Raw genomic sequence first — 15,769 nt, forward strand, 5'->3', positions numbered from 1 at the left:
ACGGCGGCAGCCCTGGCAGAGGCAGGAGGGGGCACCCATCTCACTTGTGCAGGTGCGCGTGTATGCGTCTGTGGGCCTCTGTGCTCAGTACGGGGCAGTGTGTGTCGCCCTCCATGGCAGACTCACAGAGCTCGCCACATGCAGCTGTAAAAAGAGATTTATATTTCTCTCCGGAACGGCTGGGGCAGGGGTGTGGTCCAACAGATGGCTGGCATGTTACAGGTGTGTCTGGCTGGAAGAGGCATCTGGCCCAGCCTCCTGATTGGCTGTCAGTGAGTCACGGCGGTTGGGTTCCTGGAGCAGGCTCGCTGGCTGTCATGGAGCCGGGGTCATGCCCTGCCTTATCTTTACCGCCTTCTCTGCCGGCGCAGACGGACAATATTCCCCGTGTCGGCAGTGGCGCTCGCAGGCTGCTGACTCCGGGTCAGTGGGACATGCCCTCTGGGTAGTCTTCCTGGCGGGGCGTGGGTTCACCTCGACCTCGCCGCACCTTGACACTGCAGCCCACCCGGGTCCAACGGCCCCGCGTGGGAGCGATTCGAGGGGCCAGCTTGCCAGCTGACTGAAACCTGGCAAAGCCACAAAGGGGTTTCCTCAGTTCCCGAAGACCCACCTGAACTGACCAGCAGCATAAAAATGTTTGTGGGTAAACATTCTAGAAACCAGCTCCGGGCTCTGGGAAGGGCCTCCAGGGAGATGGGCAGGGAGGTGTTGTCATGGTAACTTGGCAATCTTCTGAGGTTCTGGCAGAGAGGAGGAGAGAGGCAGGTGCAAAGGTCCCGCACCCTGGCTTTTCAGACACAAGGGACCCCTGGGCTTGCGGCCCAGGGGACACGTCCTGCCTCCCAGTCCCACGTCACGTGCACCCACAGAGCTTTTCACCTCCCAGGCCCTTCCAGGAGGGCGGGCCTGACGGCTGTCCCCAGTCCCACATGGACAAAGCAAGGCCTCGACAGGGACGTGCACTGCCCAAGGTCACCAGGTGGAGGCCGGCGGCCAGCAGGAGCAGACACAGGGACTCCGCCTCACCACACCTGACAAAGCCCTCTGTCTGCCTGACCGCTCAACAGCTGCAGCCGCCAGGCCTCCGTTAGGGTCCTGGGGCCACTCGTCTTGGGGACGGGGAGGGGCTGGAACAACCACCTTGACCCAGGCCTGCAACTTCTGAGAAGCTCCAAGGTTTCAGCAAACCACCGAGAGCCTCGCCATCACTCCTCCTCCCCTCCGTCTGCCTACCTGAGCAGAACGCAATTTCTGTGTCTGGCGGGGGTGGGCACTGAGCTGGGGAGGCCCTGGCCAGCTCCCTGTGGCTGCCAGACTGTCCGCTGGTACCCTAGGCCCGGCTCCCGCCCGCCAGGCGGGCACAGCGTCTGGGCAGAAGGCCAGGGGGAATTTTCCACCTGCCCGGCTCTGCCGCCCGCGCTGTGGTCTGGGGCGGAGGTTGTCTCGGGCCGCCCACACGGGAACGGCCAGCTCTCGCCTGTTCCACGACAGCCGACAGTGTCTGTCCCTCTTCGGAGACGCAGGAGCTATTGGCTCTGGGTCGTGAAGGCCCCCAGCTCACCCAGTGAGCCCCCGCCTTGAACGGACGGGGAGAATGAGGCACAAGAGAGCAATGACGTGACCGAGGTCATAGGGAGAGGTGGCGGCCGAGCCAGGCCCCAGACTCACAGCCCTTGACCACAGCTTCCAGGCTTCCCGAGCGCCTCTCCTGACCCTCCTCCACCCCAGCTGCACTTGGGCTGCTGGCCCCCTGCCCCCACCACACACACCCTGCCCTCCCTTCTTGGCGCGGCTGGGTGGGTCTGCCCTGCCCAGCTCAACATTGAGAAGCAGCTCTGGGGTGTGTGTGTGTGTGTGTGTGTGTGCGTCCCTGCGCATGTGACAACTGAAACCACGATGGCCACAGAGGCCGGAAGATGGGGAGAGATTACAAGCAGATAGCCGGGGACTCCACACCGGGCGGGGGCGGTAGCGGGTGGAGGGCGAGACCTGCCGAGAGGCCTTGGCGGGCGGCACCCTCCGCTTGCCCCTCCCATCTCTCCCCTTGCTGGAGAGCCAGACCCCCGTGCCGGCCTCAGGCCACCCGCAGGGATGGGGTCAGATGGCGCCCGTGTCCCCGGGCTCGGAGCCCGACGTCTCTCCCGCCCGCGGTGAGGTGACCCAGGTCCACCTGCTCCTGCGAGTAAACAGCAAAGGAAAGGCCCGGGGCTGGGGCGGCCAAAGCTGAAACTGGGTGCCGGGAGCGCATGAGTCACGTTCTCGCTCTGCGGCCGCCAGGGAGGGGAGCGGGAGGGAGGGTGGGGGACCAGGACACTGGCGGGTCCAGGCCCACACTCCCTCCTTTGGGACTCCTGAAAGGTCCTCAGAAATCTCTCCTACAACCTCTTTGTTTCATCGAGTTAGGCGGCTGCACCCTAGAGATGGCCCAGAGAGGGCAAGTGACTTGTCTATAGACACACAGCATAGTAGTGGTCCCAGGACTTCTGAGCTGTGGGTTCAGATCCCAGAGCCGGGAACAGAACTCCAGCAGGCCTGCCCTGCCCTGCCCGGGTCAGACCCACTGCCCGCTGGGGAAAGAGACTTGCAATTGCAGTCATCACAGAGATGCGGTCAAGCCCCAGGACTGCTCTGGGCACTGGGCTGACGTCAGCCAGGTGTCCCCCGTCCCAAGAAGCCCCGCCCAGTGGTGTGACGTCATGGGCTGGGCTGGACCAGCTCTGCTGGGAGGAACTTTCCACCCGGGGGGAGAGCGGGGCGGAGGGACCCGGATCTGAGTTTGCATCGGCCCAAGACCTAGCTCCGCCCCCCGAAACTTCGTAGGCACCTCTCTGCTGCCCACCTCCTGCTCCCCTCACCTCCCGGTGCTGCTCCCACAGGCGACTGAGTCAGCTCCCGGGCCAAGTCATGAGTAGCATAAAGTCGGGCCTTCCCTGGCTGTGCTGGTATTGTGGTTAGGAGCAGTGGAATCCAGAGAATTCAGAGTTTCGGGTCATTCTAGCAGATCTCAGCCTGTCACCTCAGCCGAGCCCTGGGCAGGTGTCTGGCCTCACAGAGCCTCCTGTGTAAACAGGTCCCCCGCAGGGCTGCTGGGAAGATTAAGTGGAATGACTTGTGTGTAACTCCAGCCCAGGGCCTGGCATGTGGCAACAAGGGCTCAATTTTTGGACGATGGAACGTCCCAGAAGGGGACTCTAGCATTAATAAGCCAAAGCTCAGAACAGTGTAGGGTCCCTGCCTTCCGCTTACTCAGCCACCGACTCTGACAGCCGGGCGCCCTCCGGAAGAGGGCACTCGGGGTGGCAGTAGGAGGACAGAGCTTTCTGTTACCCCGAAACCAAGGCACCTCCTCTCCGCGCCTCTTCACAGGCTGCTGTTCTTACCGGAGCCGTTGCTGCTCAGCCCAACCTCTCCTTCCCGCGGAGCCCGAGGCTCACCCAGACGGCCGGCCCGTCCCCGTCCCCGGGGGGATGAGGGCCTCCTGCGGGCTCCCAGGCGCTCTCTCTGCTCCTTCCTTCTTGCTGTTTGTCGCGGGGCTTATCCCCTTTCTGATCCCAGCGTCCGCCGCCTCCACCTCCCGTCCCCTCCCACATTTGACTGCAGGCTTCCCTGAGCCAGGGACCTTTTGCATCTAAGCTCCCTGCAGAGGGAAGAGGAAACCTTTGCGAATGCACGAGGAGCGGGCTCTCTGGGCTCTGGGCCTGGGAGAGGCCCTGGCTGACCGCACAGCCCAGGAGCCCAGGACAGCCGCGCTGTGTGCTGCTGTCCCGTCTTGGTCATTCGTAGTGCTCCTGTCACCTGCCAGAGTGTCTGCGTTTGAAGAATAAATGTTATAGTCTCCCCACGCCTGAGAGGCCTGGACAGGAGGCCCTGTCTCGCCAGCCAAGGATTTCGTGTTACCCTTCCCTGTGGTCCTTTCCCAGCTGTGCTGTGGGGTGTTGATGGAGAGCTCCATTCCAGCGGGGGCCACGGGGGATGGGGGGTGGGCAGTGAGAGAGAGACCTGTCGGGGAGAAAGACCTCGGCTGGCTGTGAGGGCGGCAGAGCCTCCCTGCGAGGAAGGTTCCTCTCCGGGACCCTGAGGGCCGAGAACAAAAGGCAGTAAACGTACAAAGATGAGTTCAGTAGAAATTCAATAGGAACGTGGAGGAAATTTCCATCAATCAAACTCCCAGGGTCTCTAAATCCCAGAGTCCCTGGGGGGCCCAGAGTGAGTGAGAGAGTGAACCCCCAGCCCCAGGTGCCCAGGGTCAAGGGGCAGAGACCTGAAGACCCTCCTCCCAAACACGAGCAAACGTGAACCTCAAACCTGCAGGGTGTCCCAGGGCTGCCCACACCCCCGGGGCTGCGTGCACCCCCCGGGGGCAGGGGCTGTGTTACTCCACAGTCCTCACTGGGATGGGGAGGCCTTTCCTGTTCCAGGGGCTTTCGTAAGGCGGGAGAGAGGGGGAGGGGGACTGAGGAGGCGTCATTATGGCAACCATCCACCCTGGACCTCGAGGCGGATCCAGCCGGCACCTCGCTCTGTATCAGGACCATCATTCAGCCTCACAGGGTGGGCTAAGCCCCCAGGGAACGGAACTGAAAAGACAGTGGCCCTGAGGGAGCCAAGCAGGCAGACTGGCGCGGCAGTGACGACCTCGGTCTGGGACGAGGGCAGCTGGGGGGTCGCGGGAGCCCGGGAAGCGCCCAAATCCAGACACAGTAGCAGCGGGGGACAGCAGACCCGCGACCTCAGGCCTGAGGAGGAGAGAGGTTTAGGGAGGGAGAGACATGCCGTTGGGGCACAGAGGCTGGACCGTCCTCCCAGCAGAGCCGGTCCAGCCCTGTGACGTCACACCCTGGGCAGGGCTTCCGGGATCAGGTACCCTGGCTGACGTCAGGGAGACAGAGCACCAGGGAAACTGAGGAGATGCTCTAACTCGTTGTGGGGTGGTTAGGGGATTGCACTCGTGAGCCACACTTAAAATGTTACTGTGCAGAACAGGCATCTCCTGTGATTGCTTTAAAGGGGATGGGGAAGGGAGAGGGGTGAGGAAGGTCCCTGCTGAGGTGGGTTGGGGAGATAAGGGCTGGTGGGGTCCAGAGGCAGCTGCAGTGAAGCAGGCTTTGTTTGGCAGGCCCCAGCCCTGCGGTCAGGACAGACAGCTCTCAGCTCGGTGTTCAGACCATCCATCTCCTGCGTGATGCACATCACCCCAGTGTTTCAGAAGGAACACCGTACAGGCCCCTGAGGACCCTTTCTCATCTTTACCACTGATGTTCGGTCCCAGAAGCTAGGTCCCAGAAGCTAATTCCCAGGTTCTTCATCTGGAAATATGGATCGTAACCCCATCCCTGCCAGCTATCACAGGGTTCTTGTGAGGATAAAGTCAGAAAACACATATAAAAGCATTTCACTGCAGGGGCCATAAGTAGGTAAGTGAGGGATGGTCCTGGAGCTTTGTCCATGTCCCACTGGCTCCCTCCGTCCTGCGTGTGGCTGGTCCTGTTATGAACCCCTTGAAGACAGAGACCTAACGTGTGCTTCTGTTTTACGGTCACTGGGGCAGTTCTCATTCCACAGCAGGTAGGATAAGCCTCGCTGAGAGGTCTTTAAAATAAAGGATTTAAACCTCGAGGACTCTTTTTGGCAGCATTTTCTGCTTCTCTGGGCTGTTTGGCGTGCTGCTACTGCTGCTGACGGTGAGAGTGTAGGTGGGGGAGAAATACTTCCTCTACCCTCTTAGGTTCTGTGACTGGTATCTGCAAATTAAACTAGGAAAAGACAGATTAACAGGAGAAAAGGCATACAGATTTTATTTGATGTCAATATTTTACTTTTTATATGCATGAAGGTCTTCATAGAAAAGAAGTGAAGGGACTTCCCTGGAGGTCCAGTGGTTAAGACTCCACAGTTCCACTGCAGGGGGAGAGAGTTTGATCCCTGGTTGGGGAACTAAGATCCCACATGCCGCGCAGTGCAGCCAAACAAACAAACAAACAAACAAACAAAACAAGTACAAGCTGGGTGCAGGTCAGGGTGATCTCGGCATCCCCGGCTCAGCCATGGTGCAGGCCTGGTACACGGAGTATTTGCCAACCACCCAAGGCAGCCCCACAGCACAGAGCCCGGCCCCCGGAAGCTGGGTGCTGACAAATATGAGGATGATCCAGAACTAGAAAAGATCCGAAAAGATAGAAACTACTCTTGGGTGGACATAATAACCATATACAAAGATAAACTACCAAATTATGAAGAAAAGATTAAGATGTTCTGTGAGGTGCATTGGCACTTGGATGTTGAGATTCGCTACGTCTTGGATGGCAGTGGATACTTTGATGTGAGAGATGAGGGGACAAGTAGATCCAGATTTTCCTGGAAAAGGAGACATGGTCACTGTTCCTGCAGGGATTTTTCGGCTCCACCCTGGATGAGAACTACGTGAAGGTTATGCGGCTGTTTGTGGGAGAACCGGTGTGGATGGCGCAGAGCCAGCTATCTGACCAGTTTGAGGCCCGGGGGCAGTACATGGGGTGTTGGCACAGACAGCAGAGCCAGTGCCCTGGGGCCTCGCACACCCCGGTCCCCCTTGTGAAGGTCCCGAACGTGGTAGCCGCAGGAAATATGTCATTTTCTCCTTGCTTTTATGTTGTAGGCTTGAGGCTAGGTGAGCTTTCCTTCGCAAGATTATTTGATCAGAATACGTTTTAATGAAAGGAGCTATAAAACTGGTTTGTATTTACATGGAAGCCTCTGTGCAAATTTGCACAATTCCACTTGTTTTCTCTGATTTGGTATCAGTGGTCAGTGGCCGTGTGTCAGCTCACGCCTTCAGCTCTGAGTGAGTTTTGTTTCCCCAGACACAACCGCTTCACTGCCCCATCTGGACCCGATTCTTGTTCTTTTGTTTTTATTTGTTGTTGCTTTCTTGTTGGGTTTTTTCTTTGTTTGTTTATTTTTTGTCCTTGTTGTTGGGGGTTTTTTTCACTGCACTGCTCAGCTTGTGGGATCTCAGTTCCCCGGCCAGGGATCAAGACCCCTGCAGTGGAAGCACAGTCCTAACCACTGGACCACCAGGGAAGTCCCTGGACCCGATTCTTGGACTTTAAGCAGATACCAGGCGAGGCCAGCCCTGCCTTGTGCGCACGTGTGACAGTCGATGACAGGACTGGCCAGAGAGAAGACGCTTTTCTACCAAAACTCGGGGGAGGCTGGCTGGGGGGGCGCTGTGGTGGACAAGCTGTCATATTAGGGAGACGCTCACAGTTGCTCACGCCTCTTTCTTGTTCAAAATAAAGTAGCTGCCTTAGTTTAAAAAAGAAGTGAAGATGCAAAGAAGTGGTTAGCTTGGGGGCTTGTACACCATTTTAACACATTGTGGGGAAGAGAGAAGACAGAAAAAGAGGTAAATGGCAGGAAGGTAAATCTCGGGGATCTAACGGAAGATGAGTGTCGTCTAGTTTGTGCAGACGCATCTCGACACCATCTCCATCTCCAGCGACTAAAATTGTTCTTCCTTTCCTGGGACCAAGGGGGGCACCTTCACAGTGGAACTTACGCCCTGATTTCAGGCAGGGGACAGACAGAGAGCTTTCCTGTGTCTGCTTTTTTTCGATTGCCTTCAGCTCAGAGTAATCTTTATGCCAAAGTGGCACATTTTGGGGTGGTGTGTTCTGATCCCCCTCGATGTCTAACATTCATAGACATCTCTAGGTCTCATTCATAACTTTCTACGTGCCAGGCACTGTTCTAAATGTTCTCTATGCATTAATGCATTTAGTCCTCAAAACCCTTCTGTGGTAGGTACCATTATAATCTCCCCATTTTTCATATTGTGGCAGTAGGGATCAGAGAGATTACGAACTTACCCAAAATTCTACTGCAAACATTTTCTCTTTTTTCTCCCCCCTTATTTTTTTGGCCACATCGGGTCTCAGTTGCAGCACATGGGATCTTCGTTGCGGCACACAGTATCTTCATTGCAGAGTTCAGGCTTCTCTCTAGTTGTGGTGTGCGGGTTTCCTCTTCTCTAGTTGTGGCACGCAGGCTCCAGGATGTGTGGGCTCTGTAGTTTGTGGCAGGTGGGCTCCCTCGTTGAGGCACGCGAGCTCAGTAGTTGTGGCTCACGGGTTTAGTTGCTCCTCATCACGTGGGAATCTTAGTTCCCTGACCAGGGATGGAACCCTTGTCCTCTGCATTGGAAGGCAGATTCTTTACCACTGGACCACCAGGGAAGTCCCTACTTATTTATTTATTTATTCACTTGTTTGTCTATTTCGCTGCGCCGGGTCTTAGTTGCGGCATGCGGGATCTTAGTTGCAGCATTGAACCTGGGCCCCCTGCACTGGGAGTGCAGAGCCTTAACCACTGGACCACCAGCGAAGTCCCTCTATTGCAAACTTCTAAAGAGCAAAGCCCAGATTCAAACACAGGCAGCCCAGCCTAAGGGCCTGCTCTCCTAAGTACTGGTCTGAATGTCAGCTATTATCCAACGTTTTGGTCTCAGGACCCTTTATAACCCCTAAAAATTATGGAAGACTCCAAAGAGCTTTTGTTTATGTGGTTACAGCTATCGCTATTTATCCAATTAGAAATTAGAACTAAGGAATTTTTTAAAATATCCATTTTTAAATGACAGTAATAAACCCACTCTATGTTACAGAAATAACATGTTTTTAAAAGACCTAAATTTTCCCAAACAAACAAAAAAATTAGTGAGAATAAAGGCATTGTTTTACATTTTTTCCAAATCTCTTTAGTCTCTGGCTTTATAGATTACAGCTGGAGTCAGCATTCGATCTGTTGTGATAGGCTGTTTGAAGGGTGTCTGAATGAAACCCAGCCTCATGTGGACACGGGGCTTCACGAGCAAGGGGTATCTTAACAGCCTTTTCATATCACTGTGGATGCTTCTGACACGACACCAAAACTCAACAAACGGAGTCTCTTAGAGGTTTGCCGCAACGAGGAATCGGAAACCATGTCAATGAACTTTTTGTGCCCTGGAACATTAAAATCCATCGTTCTGCCTCTCACTTTGTGGAAGACTTTCGGGGTGGATGGACGTGTTCACTATTTTGATTGTGCTGTTAGTTTTGGGGGTGTATACAAATGTCAAAACTTATCAAATCGTACAATTTACATATGTGCAGAGTATTGTATGTCAATGATTCCTCAATAAAATTGTTTAAAAAAAAAAAACCTGGCACAAAGGTAAGCGCCTGCTGCGCGTTTATATGGTGCTTCCTAGTAGACTCGGGCCACGTTCTTTAATTTAGTTGTTTCACGGGCACTGAATGTCCTCTGGCTCTACTAGGTGTTGGCCTGAAGCAGCAGACAAGGCACAGTCCTCACACTGGGGAGCTTGCAGTCTGGTTGGGGAGACCAGCGATGACAAAACAGCGAGGCACGGGGCTCTGTGGAACAACTGGGAGGGGCAGCTAATCCAGGGGGTGTGGTCAGGGAGTGCTTCCTGGAAGAGGTGCCATCTGAGGTGACACCTTCATAGGGCAGGATAGGAATTAATCAGGCAAAGACGGAAAGATGAGCTTTCCCAGCAGAGGGCATATGATCACAAAAGCCCAGAGACAGGAGCGGGGATCAACAAGCTCACAGGAGTTAGATGGCAGGGGGCGTGGGGAGGAGGAGGCCAGAGAGGTCAGCACTCAGGATCCAGGCTCGGTCCCGAGGGCAGTGGGGAGCCGCAGAGGGCCTGAGGGAAGAGTGCTGAGGTCAGGGGCGCAAGGGGCTGCAGAATGGAAGGTAGGTCGGAGGGACTGGGGAGTGGGCACGTGGCTGGAGGCTGGAAACCAGGTAGCGGGCAATCGCGGTGTGCTGGGCAGAAGTGCTGAGTGGAAGAAGTCGCATTGGATACAGAAAGAGGTTACAACGGGCAAAGCTGCTTAAAATCGGTTTTAATGATAAAAATAACGCGTGTTCTTGAAAGCAGAGCAATACTAAAGCATCTGAAGTAAAGACTGAAGGCCAATCCCTCTCCTGACATGGAGAAAGCTCCTCACAGATCTACGCTGGCTGGTGGAGGGAGACGGGGCCCCCCAGGCAGCAGCCCTCGGCTGACACAGCTTCTCCATGGGGCCTGATATGCGATGTGCTCTGGACAGTTCTTCCCTGGAAGCTGAGCTGAGACTCTGTTTTGGGCCCTCCCAACAGTTCTGGGAGCCATCTTTATCCGTCAAAAGATCCCCTTTTGCTTAAAATAGAATGGATGCTACTGTCTGCAGTTAAGAACACTTAAGGCTTAAGCAAAAGGCTAGCTGAGGACAAGGGGCTCGGAGGGGCTGGAGTGACAGGCCGAGGGTCTGCGTCGGATTTGGAAGGACAGGAGCAGAAAGTTGCAGGTAGATGCAGAGTCTGGAGGTTTCAGAACTATGTGGGGGAGGGGTAGTCACGTGATATTTGAATACAAGATTTAAGCGGCAGGGCAGTTCCTAGTGATGACAAAATACAGGATGTGGTTATGGAGCTGGGCAGCTGACGTACAGTGGAGCGGAGACTTTTGGAGCCGAGGGCAAGGAACAAGGAGGTTACTGGGTGGATGGGGTTTCTCCATGGTCTATGAAATCACCCAAATAATGGCAGGATGAGAGATCCCAGAGCAGGCCCCCAAATCCATAAAGAATGAGGCCAAGAAACCAGCAGGTGGTGGAGACAGTGACAAAGAGGGGAGAGATGGCAGAGCTGAGGGGAGGGGCCTCTGGGAGACCCGTGGGTGGGGGGGTGGGGTGGGGGGTACTTACTGAGTTGAGGGTAGGGCATGGTGCCTGGAGGTCAGGACGGTCGGTCAGCGGGGCCCTCAGGGCGGCCACAGGTCCTGGGAGGAGCCCCAGGGAGGGGCGGGTTGAGCAAGTAGAGTGTTCAGGGGTCAAGAGTTTCAGCTGTTGAAATGGAAAGACCTAGAAGGAGGGAAGCGGTGGTCTGGAGGAGAAGCTCAGAACAGCCAGGGAATGGGGACACGGGGAGAGAACACAGGCCGGGGCAGCTGAAGCTGGGGCTGGCCACCCGCAGAACCAGTGTGGCCGGTGTGAGGCCTCCCGGGAAGGATGGACGGGCCTTGGGGGAAGGAACAGCCCCAGCCAGGACCGTGGGCTTTAAAGGAATTCTAGGCCAAGTGAGAAAGTCATGTAACTTCTCTGGGACTCAATTTCCTCAATTGAAGAGTGGGTACAAGAATACCTCATTTGGGACATCCCTGGTGGTCCAGTGGTTAAGAATCCACCTTCCAATGCAGGGGACGCGGGGTTCGATCCCTGGTCCGGGAACTAAGATCCCACATGCCGCGGAGCAACTGGGCCCGCGTGCTCTGGAGCCTGTGTGCCACAACTAGAGAGAAGCCCTCATGCCTCGAAGAGCCCACGTGCCGCATCTAAGACCTGACGCAGCCAAATAAATAAATAAATAACTATTAAAAAAAAAAAAAAGAATACCTAATTTGCCAGGTCATTGCAAACTTTAGAAATAAAGTTAAAATATGGCATGTAATCGAGCCTCTGGCCCAGGTAGGTTTTCAGTACACAGTAGCTGCTCTTATTTTTCTTATTATAATTAAGTCCCTTTGGGAAGACTGAGGCTCAGATGAGAGAGGGTGTGGTGCGGGGGTGGAATCCTGGGCCCTGAGAAAGCTCAGGGCCCAGCCCTCCCGTGCTCCGCTCCCCTCCCTCGCCCTCCCTCACCCTCAACCGGCCTCAGTGAGAAGGGTGGCCCTCAGGGTCTCGTAGGACCCAGGCTTCCTCTTTGTCTGAAACTAGGGTTTCCCATCCCCAGACAGAAAGTCCCCCGCTGGTTGGCCAAGCCTCACATCCTGCTGCCCAGAGCCTGGGCCCCCCCAGGGCCCCCCACCCGCTCCTCCCATCAGCGTCTCTGACCCCTAGCCCCCTGCCCATCCCACCGCATCTCTCAGCTTGTGAGAGGCCAAGGCTTGGCCGGAGGACCACCCTTGGGCAGCAGAGGCCGGACACAAAGTCCTGGGCCAGCCGTCGCCATGGCCACCAGCTGGAGGGCCTGAGGACGCTGTGGGGCACTGACCCGGAGGAGAACGGATCCATCTGGCCCCCATCCCACCCGCCCGCAGCTCCCTGCTCCTCTGTCCCCTTGCCCTGTCTTCCCACTGACCTCTCCCCGAAGTCGCACCCCCAGCTCTGCGCGTGGCTCTGCCCGTCCCTGTCCCTTGCTGGCTCTCTTGGGTCCGCATCCCACTGTCCCCATCTCTTTCCAAAAAGGACGACCGAGATGAAGGAGAGTTTTGATTTGGAACATCGATCGCGTCCTACACGCGCACGCCCATCCCCCACTCCACTTCCATCCTTTCCCTCCGTCTCGACTCCTGCCCGTCCCTGCGGGCAGGCTGCCCTTTCCTCACTCTTCTCCCTCTCCCTCCCAGGTCGCCAAGACAGGAGTGATCCCAGCTCCTCTCCTGGTTCTGCGGGGCCGAGGTCTTGGGGACCAGGAGGACGCGGCCAATGGCGCAGCAGAGCTGGCCTTTGAAGACCCAGAGTCTGACTTTGCGTCCCATCCCAGCCGCTCGCCCGAGCTGCTGAAGCCCCCCAGGCCCCGGGTTCTCCATCTGTGAAACGGTCTGTGGTGCTGGATTGTGAGCAAGCACCTAGACCCCAGCTCTGCCACGAGCACCCCAGAGGGTGACAGCTGATGCCTCCGAAGCTCGCCTCTTCTCCCCCTGCCTTGTCCGTCGGGGTCTTCAGCCTGGGACCAAGAAGAGGTCACTCGCGCGGTCCCGCTGCCCCCAGCCCGGGCCTCAACCAGCTGGGCCCGGCACCAGCCCCTCCCCGCCGCCGCCTGCCGGCTTGCTCTGCCAGGGCAGCTGCCTGCAGGACTGTGCTGGGAACGTCTCCAGCCCCCGACAGGCCCAGTGTCAGTTTCAGGCCCTTCTGGGGTGGGAGGAGGCCCAGGGAGGGGCTGCCAAAGTCAACATGCCCGTGTCCCTGGGCAGGGACTGGTTTGGCACCTGCGGGCCTGGTTCCAGCCCACACGCCCCGGCCTCGGCCTCTCCTGGGTCACCTAGAGTTCCTGTCTCCCAGCCCTCTGCCACCTTCGGGTAGCCGGGCCACCGCTGGGCAGGACCACTTCCCACCCCAAACCCTGGAGAGCTGAGGCCCTAAACCTACCCCTAAGACAGAGACCACCTGCCCCACGCCTGTGATCGGGTCATACCGGCACGGGCTCTGCTCTCTCGCCGTCTGGCCAGCGCGATGCTGCCAGGCCAGGTAAAAGCCCTGCTCGTTCACTAGCTCCTTCACTCGCGGAGCTTCCCAGAAGACCCAGCGACTCACCAACATGTGCTCCCTCAAAGCCTCTGAGTCCTTTGCTTCAGAAAAGCTTGTCTGGCTGTTTCCACCAGTCCTTACCCAGTTCTACTCCAGGCCCCTGGCCCTGAAAGGCCTGTCTTAAACCTTAAAGCAAACTTCCACTCTGGCCGCCGCCCCCCACCCCGTTGAGGTGGTCGTCTCGCCGTCTGTCCAGGTGAGCAGTGAACTCTGTGTCACCAGCAGGCCGTGCTGGGGATGTCCGGGGAGTGGGCACTGGGCACTGGGCACTGGCTACTTATCTTCCCCTCGAAATGAGCCACATTCTGGTCCCTCCAGTCCCAATAGGATCCCAAGCCCGGCCCCCCACCCTACAGCTGCCCCTGACGGGGAGGCCGGGGTAGGGCCAGGACCCACCCAGGTCTGGTCACACATGGACAGAGGGATGGCAGGGAGAAAACGGGCTGGATTTAACCAACAAACATGGGGGTGCAGGCACAGCGGGGCTGGGCAGAGCCGGACAGGGGAGGCCAAGCTCAGCAACAGCCTGGTTTTGTTTTGCACAATCTGCAGGTGGTCCACGCCCAGGCCCCGGGGAGGCCTTGAGAGCAGGTGGTGAAGTCCGCTGAAGAATTACACCCCCAGCAGCCCCCTTCTCTTTCCTGTTTCCAGGGTCCTCCAAGCGCTCCTAACCCGGCACTCTGCACCACAGTCCCTCACTCCCTAGCCTGGTACCTGCGGGCTCAGGTGTGGGAACCTGGCCACAGGGAGCCCGCCCTCCCCCCGATGGAGGGGGCAGCTCAGCACCCCAAGGCCAGCACCCACAGGGACAGAGACTGGGCCCCTGAGCCCCCTCCCACCCCACATGGGCCTGGGCGTGCCCCCAGGGCGGGCAGTGGGCGCACAGACGCCCTTTGCCCGCCAGGGGCAGGCCGGGTGGGAGCCCCGCCCAGTGCTGCCCTGCCCAGCTCCCCTCCCCACCCAGGGCGCCTCCTTCCTCTCCCCCAGCGGGTCCCAGGGCTGTACAAAGAGTCCTTTGTCTGGGCTGCAAACAATTGTTCTCCCCTCTGTGGAAACATGGGCTGTGTCTCATAATCAAGCTTTCAGAGGCTGGATCAAAGGGCACTGCAGCACGGTGGGGGCGGGGACCGGGGCGCTGTCCTCACCCCGACAGCCTGTCATGAGCCCTTAATCCTTACCTGCCCCCGCCGAGGACACCCTTTCCTCCCTGGGCCGGGCCTGCATGACCCTTGGAGTGGCAGGGAGCCGGGGGAGCCGGTGGGGGGCCGGGTGGGGGGCCGGGTGGGTCCCCTCCTGGCATCCGGCGCTCAGGTTACAGCCCCTGCCAGAGCCTTGGGTGTGAACGTGCCGAGAGGCACTAGCTGGTGAGAAAGGTGGAGGCTGGCTTGGCCCAGGGCTGCCCCTGCCCCCAGATCCTCAGTCGAGGGGGGCGGCCCTCGGCCCACAGGGGCCTCTTCCCCTCACTTGCTTTGGCACCAGCTGACTCCCTGCCCAGAAGCGCAGCTGAGTCTCCTCCACCCCCCGCTCTGCAGCCCTCTGCCTGGCAGCTTACAACCCGGCCCCCCCACCCCGCTCCTGTCTCTGCTCCTCCCCACGTTCCCCTGCACCCCCCACATGGGAGCCGCCCAGCCGGCACCCGGGGGCACGTCCAGGCCGAGGCCAAGGCTGAGGACGCACAACACCCAGGCCACACGTTCCGCCTCTACCTCCATCAACGGAGCCCACGTGACTTTTTTAAGGACCCAACAAAAACAAGTCCTGGGTCACGTGGGGATTAAAGCCAGTCCTTCCTTCAAGGCTGGAGCCTCCCTGGGCCAGGAAAACCGCATGATCGGAGGGGAAGAAGCCTGACGGACAGATGCAGGGTCCCGTGACCCTGCTCCTCCTGTCACACGCGAAGTGTTGGGCGTCTGTGCATCACTCCGGGGAGATCCACAGATGTCGCCGGTATTTCAGAATAATATGACAATCACTGATCCAGCCCCGAGCACGGGAGGGGAGACTGAGGCTCAGAGAGGAGAGGTCGCTCCGCAAGTTCACGGCGCAGCTGAGGCTGGACGTTAGGTCTCCAGCTCGTGGACCACACACCTGGGTCCCTGCTCTGTCTCTGTGACTTGTCTCCCTGCCAGCAGCTGCCACCTGCGCTCAGGACCTTTTGCAAGGTCGAGGTGAATTTGAATGTCTGGGAGACCCAGTCCCTCCCCTGAGGAAGCTTACAATCCAGCAGAGATGGAATAGATAAGAGTGACAGACTGGGACGGGAGTAAACACGTGGGTTCAGAGCAACGCCCCGAGGTTACATCAAAACCTCCAGAGCCGTGAGGGCTGGAGCTGGGGAGCGGGTGGAGGGGCCTCTGAGCGTCCCCGGTCTGCACACGGCGGTCGTGCTGGGGACCCCGGGTGGGAGGGTGCGGAGGGGCTGCGGGCAGGGCCCCCAGGCTCTGAGGACAGGCCCAGGCCTGGGCCGAGGGGGAGCGCAGGGAGGGGCG

Source organism: Balaenoptera borealis, assembly GCF_965194805.1.
Source record: "Balaenoptera borealis genome assembly, chromosome: 1".
Taxonomy (NCBI): Eukaryota; Metazoa; Chordata; class Mammalia; order Artiodactyla; family Balaenopteridae; genus Balaenoptera; species Balaenoptera borealis.